Source organism: Mobula birostris, chromosome 25, assembly GCF_030028105.1.
Source record: "Mobula birostris isolate sMobBir1 chromosome 25, sMobBir1.hap1, whole genome shotgun sequence".
Classification (NCBI taxonomy): Eukaryota; Metazoa; Chordata; class Chondrichthyes; order Myliobatiformes; family Myliobatidae; genus Mobula; species Mobula birostris.
Genome location: NC_092394.1, coordinates 46,532,263 through 46,538,262, shown reverse-complemented (window position 1 = coordinate 46,538,262; position 6,000 = coordinate 46,532,263). Strand labels below are relative to the sequence as shown.

The following is a 6,000-nucleotide window of genomic DNA, read 5'->3' as shown; positions in this document are numbered from 1 at the left end:
CAGACACACTGATGCTTCCGTCCGACTACACCCAGGGCTAAACTACTCAAACCAGAAACTAAATATTTGAATACCTTAAGTCCTAACACGTTTGACGTTCTGCCAAGTGCCAGCAGAGTGCAGCACTGGAAGTTGGCATACTCAGCATTAATCAGCACTTCGCTCTAACGTCGCAGCACCCCAATTCATGTCACTCGCGCTCCATAGCCCGACTTCAGTTTGAAAACAGTTTTCTTCCGAGGCAATAGTTATGTTTTTTCCCTGTTCCTGCTGCGCTTCCAATCGGCCGCCCATCAGCTCGGTCCGCCACCAGGGGGCGGGGGCGGGGCCGGGACCGCGATTGGAATGTACCACAATGTTATAGAGGGAAATCCCTGTTTAAGAATAATAATTATTTAGGCAATCGCACAGAATTATGTGCATAGTCCTTAGGTTTCCGAAGCAAAGGAACTAAATCAACGTGTTTGTACTTTAAGGAATGAATGCCTTGTTCAGGAAAGGGGTGGATGTGTGTGTGTCTCTCTCTGCTCCCCTGGCGGCTGCCGAGGTGTTGACGGTGGGCCGGAGCGACGAGAAGTCGCTCACTTGTCCTGTTGCCGGCCGAGGTCGAACGGACACCGGACCGTGAGCGCCGAGACACCCGTCCGACTCCGGGCCGTGAGCGCCGAGACACCCGTCCGACTCCGGGCCGTGAGCGCCGAGACACCCGTCCGACTCCGGGCCGTGAGCGCCGAGACACCCGTCCGACTCCGGGCCGTGAGCGCCGAGACTCCGGGCCGTGAGCGCCGAGACACCCGTCCGACTCCGGGCCGTGAGCGCCGAGACTCCGGGCCGTGAGCGCCGAGACTCCGGGCCGTGAGCGCCGAGACTCCGGGCCGTGAGCGCCGAGACTCCGGGCCGTGAGCGCCGAGACACCGGGCCGTGACCGCCGAGACACCGGCCGACTCCGGGCCGTGAGCGCCGAGACTCCGGCCGACTCCGGGCCGTAAGCGCCGAGACACCCGGCCGACACCGGGCAGTGACCGCCGAGACTCCGGCCATCACCGGGCCGTGTGCGCCGCGACACCCGGCCGACACCGGGCCGTGAGCGCCGCGACACCCGGCCGACACCGGGCCGTGAGCGCCGCGACACCCGGCCGACACCGGGCCGTGAGCGCCGCGACACCCGGCCGACACCGGGCCGTGAGCGCCGCGACACCCGGCCGACACCCGGCCGACACCGTGCCGTGAGCGCCGCGACACCCGGCCGACACCGGGCCGTGAGCGCCGAGATACCCAGCCGAGGTCGAGCCGACACCGGGTCGTGAGCGCTAAGACTCCCGTCCAAGGCCGCCGAACTGACACGGACCGTAAGTGCAGAGACACCTGTCTGGGGGAGCGAATGAGGGGAAGGGGAAGGGAGTGAGTGAGGGGAAAGGTGGGGGGGAGAAGTTTGGGGAGGGAGGGAAGGCGGTAGTGAGGAAGTGGAAGGGGGTGAGATTGAGGGAGTGAGGAATGGGGGAGGCAGTGAGGGAGGGGAAAGAGGGAGGGAGTGGAATGTTCCTGGAAATGTAACCCCTTGTAATGTAGGGTTCTACTATATTCAAAATGGAGTGTCAAGTGTTTATTCAGTATTATACCGGTATAAGCCAATCAGTTTGCCATGTTAGATCTACTTTTCAATAAGATTACTGAAATGTAGATTGATTCTATTCTGTCATAATTTTGTTCTCCTTAACTGCAAATAAGTATTTGATTTTGGTGTTTTATCAATTGTTTTAGTTTGGTGTTTGAAATTTCAGCCCATCTTTACCTAAGAAATTCTGTTGGGTACTGCCACAACTCTGATTGTTGTTCTCTCTCACTCCAGATTTTTGAAAATAAGTTTCCCGTTTACCCTACCGTCATTTACAGATAATACAAACATCTATTTCAGGATGATTTTCGTTGACTATAGCTCAATATTTAACACCACCATTCCCACAGTCCTGATAGATGGGCCTCTGCAGTCAGATCCTCAACTTCCTAACTGGAAGACCCCAATCTATATGATTGGTCATATTAGTGGTGTACCTCAGGGGTGTGTGCTTAGCCCACTGCTCTACTCCCTCTGTACCCATGACTGTGTGGCTGGGCATGGCTCAAGCACCATCTATAAATTTGCTAATGAAACAACCGTTGTTGGTAGAATCTCAGGTGGAGATGAGAAGGTGAACAGGAGTGAGATATACCAGCTAGTTGAGTAGTGTCACAGTAACTACCTTGCACTCAACATCAGTAAGATGAAAGAGTTAATTATGGATTTCAGGAAAGGTGAGACAAGGGAACACGAACCAATCATCATAGAGGAATTAGAAGTGGAGAGATTTCAAGTTCTTGGGTGTCAAGATCTTTGAGGATCTATCTGGACCCAAAATATCCATGCAGCTGTAAAGAAGGCAAGGCAGTGGCTATATTTCGTTGGGAGTTTGAAGAGATTTGGTTTGTTAACTAAAACACTCAAACTTCTATAGATGGATTGTGGAGAACATTCTGATAGGCTGCATCACTGTCTGATATGAGGGGGCCACTGCACAAGACTGTTTACTTGTTGGTCAAAAGCCGCTTCTGCTGTACCAGTTGTCAATTAGCCTGCTTGAAGGCTGCAGCAGCTCTTTCCTGTTGCTTGCCTTGTGTGCTACGGCACCAGTGTCCAGTTTTAGACATCTCGGCGGTATAAGAATAGTATGTGCGAGAAACTGGCTAGCTTTCCTTTGTCTCCAGTAGCTCATCTTCACACTGAGGCCGCCATATTGCTGAAGAACCATTGGGAAAGTGTACTGCAGGTATAGGAGGGCCATGCACATACTTGAAAGCTTAATTTTGTAGTTGTGTAACTTGGGGAGACCTGGTAAAGTACCTTTAAACGCAAACAACAGGAATTCTGCAGATGCTGGAAATTCAAGCAACACACATCAAAGTTGCTGGACTGGAAATTCAAGTAACACACATCAAAGTTGCTGGATCTATCCACGGCCTCCTCTACTGTAAAGATGAAGCCACACTCAGGTTGGAGGAACAACACCTTATATTCCGTCTGGGTAGCCTCCAACCTGATGGCATGAACATTGACTTCTCTAACTTCCGCTAGGCCCCACCTCCCCCTCGTACCCCATCTGTTACTTATTTTTATGCACACATTATTTCTCTCACTCTCCTTTTTCTCCCTCTGTCCCTCTGAATATACCTCTTGCCCATTCTCTGGGTCCCCCCCCCCCCTTGTCTTTCTTCCCGGACCTCCTGTCCCATGATCCTCTCGTATCCCCTTTTGCCAATCACCAGTCCAGCTCTTGGCTCCATCCCTCCCCTTCCTGTCTTCTCCTATCATTTTGGATCTCCCCCTCCCCCTCCAACTTTCAAATCCCTTACTCACTCTTCCTTTAGTTAGTCCTGACAAAGGGTCTCGGCCTGAAACGTCGACTGCACCTCTTCCTACAGATGCTGCCTGGCCTGCTGCGTTCACCAGCAACTTAGATGTGTGTTGCTGGTAAAGTACCTGTTGAGTTTGAAGTGTTGCTGAGTATTTAGTGTTGTAGTTTCTGTAACTTAAGGTGACAACATATTTGAATGTTTTACTGTTTGTAAATGGTTAATGTGCTTATTCATTATGTGTCTCTGTCTCAACAAACCTGTTAACCACCTTCTTTGCAACACCCAGCTGTATTGTTAGAACTGAGACCTGTCCATTCTTTACCCACTATTTTGAGGTAGCCAAAATGTTAAGTAGCTTTATTTTTCTCTCTATGTACTGTTTGACTGGCTGGGTTGTTCTGATAGTTGAAAACACGAGGGCCTGCAGATGCTGAAATCTCAACAGCAAACAATCTGCTGGAGAACTCAGTGGACAAGCAACATCTGGGGGAGGAAATGAATTGTTGATGTTTCAGGTCAAAATCTTAGATTAAGACTGAGAGTAGAGAGGTGAGATGAAATATTTCTGTTCACTGTCCTGTTCCACTTAATACTGACCATCTCACCTCTCTACTCTCAGCCCTGATGTAGGGTTTCAACCCATAGCATCAATAATCCTTTGTCTTGCAGGGTTGATGCTTGACTCTTGAGTTTCTCGAGCAGACTGTTTGTACTTAAATTTTTTAGTATTGTAAATATTTGAAACTGAAATGTGAAAGAACTTGAAAACTGAAAAACAATCAACATACATCTATCTTTTTTAAGCAATGGGTTTGTAATTTTTCCTGTGGGTATGGAAATGGATTACATCATATGCAAATGATTCCAGGAAATAAGTACACAGTTTTGGACCTTGCAGCTTAGCTGAGATTGCCAAGACCATTATCTTTTCATCACAGTACATAGATTCAGAGAATTATAGTCAAGAGACATTAGCTATGTAGATGTGACACGAGATTCTGCAGGTGCTGGAAATTCAAAGCAATAGGCACAAAATGTTGGAGGAACTCAGCAGGTCAGGCAGCATCTATGGAAATAAAGAAACAGTCCATATTTCAGGCTGTGACCCTTCATCAGGACTGGAAAGGAAGAGGAAGAAGCTATGTTACATACCTCATGGATATCTTGTTACTGTCTTGTAAGGATGATGTAATGGTCTTTTGGAAGTCACCTGATGTAATTTTCCCACCGATGTGAAGTCACGCGATGATCTGTTCTCATCAGGTATATAAGTGTAGACCCCTGGTGACGCAGTTAGTTTTCCAGTTAGAACATTAGCCAGATACTCCGCTCTGCTGCGTATTTGCCTTATGACACAGTTTTGATTTAAAACAGAGTTTTACATTCTATTGTAAGGTACAAAAGCGTTGGGCCAGCAGTTTAACCAATAGCTGCCAGATTTGTTGATGTATCTTTTCAGTAGTATTGGAGAGTGAAGACGGGACCCTGAAGGAGTTGTTCCAATGGTTGAAAGGATTGACCATTATTAAATTCGTTCAAGGAAGAGTGATCTGCATGAGATAGCCTCTGCTAAAAGTAGCAGAAAGGTTGTACAGTATCTAGTATCCAGAGGGAAAGGTCAGTGCCTTTAAACCGTTTTATTTCCGTCGTCGTGAATCCTGCGGACAAGGCAGGATCCGGCTGGGATTGGGAGTGACGTCATGTCTTTGAGGAATTCTTTACTTCAGGAAAGTCTCCTAATTGACTGTATAAATCTCTTGGACTTTCGAATTTACCATTCTAAGAACTGTGTTTGAATTTACCACTTTAAGAGCTATTTTTGCATTTATGGCTTTAAGAACTAGTACTGAGTGGCGGTTTGTTAAATGGCCGCATAGCAGTTTACTTCCGGTTGAGATTTCCATTTGTTTATTTTTTTTAATATTGAGCAGAGTTAATAAATGTTTGATTGTTTTTATAAAACCTGACTCAATTCTATATTCATTGTTGCCGGTCACGTGACAGCTAGAATAAGAAGGGGATAGGGGATGGAGGATGTTAGGTGATGGGTGGAAAAACTGAAGAACTGGAGAAGAAGGAATCGGATAGAAGAGGAGAGTGGACCATGGGAGAGAGAGATGTAGGAGGAGCACCGGGGGAGGTGATGGGCAGATGAGGAGAAGAGGAGAGGTAAGAAGAGGAGCCAGAGTGTGCAACTGAAGAAGAGGGAAAGGGGGAGGAATTACCAGAGGTTAGAGAAATCAGTGTTAATGCCATCAGGTTGGAGGCTACTCAGGTGGAATATGAAGCATTGCTCCTCCACCCTAACAGTGTCCTCATCATGGCAAAAGAGGAGCCAATATTTCAGAATAGGTTTTGGAATTAAAATGGTTGCCACTGAGCAATCCAGGTTTTTGCAAGTGGAGCGAATGTGCTTAACAAAGTGACTTCCCCATCTCATAGTCATAATCATACTTTATTGATCTCGGGGGAAATTGGTTTTCGTTACAGTTGCACCATAAATAATTAAATAGTAATAAAACCATAAATAATTAAATAGTAATAAAACCATAAATAATTAAATAGTAATATGTAAATTATGCCAGGAAATAAGTCCAGGACCAGCCTATT

The 6,000-nt window shown here is 47.3% G+C and overlaps 1 protein-coding gene across 2 annotated transcripts in view; it reads left to right on the top strand.

Annotated features, from left to right (window-relative positions):
• The first annotated feature begins 553 nt into the window (after positions 1-553).
• Positions 554-6,000, top strand: part of LOC140187480 (NADPH--cytochrome P450 reductase-like) — a 102,159-nt gene continuing 96,712 nt past the window's right edge. Inside the window, exons 1-2 of one of the 2 annotated variants that reach the window (XM_072242811.1) lie at positions 1,037-1,210; positions 1,255-1,349. The gene's annotated coding sequence lies outside the window, so the exon portion shown is untranslated. Of the gene's footprint in view, positions 1,350-6,000 lie in introns of both variants that reach the window. The other variant, XM_072242810.1, reaches the window with a different exon arrangement.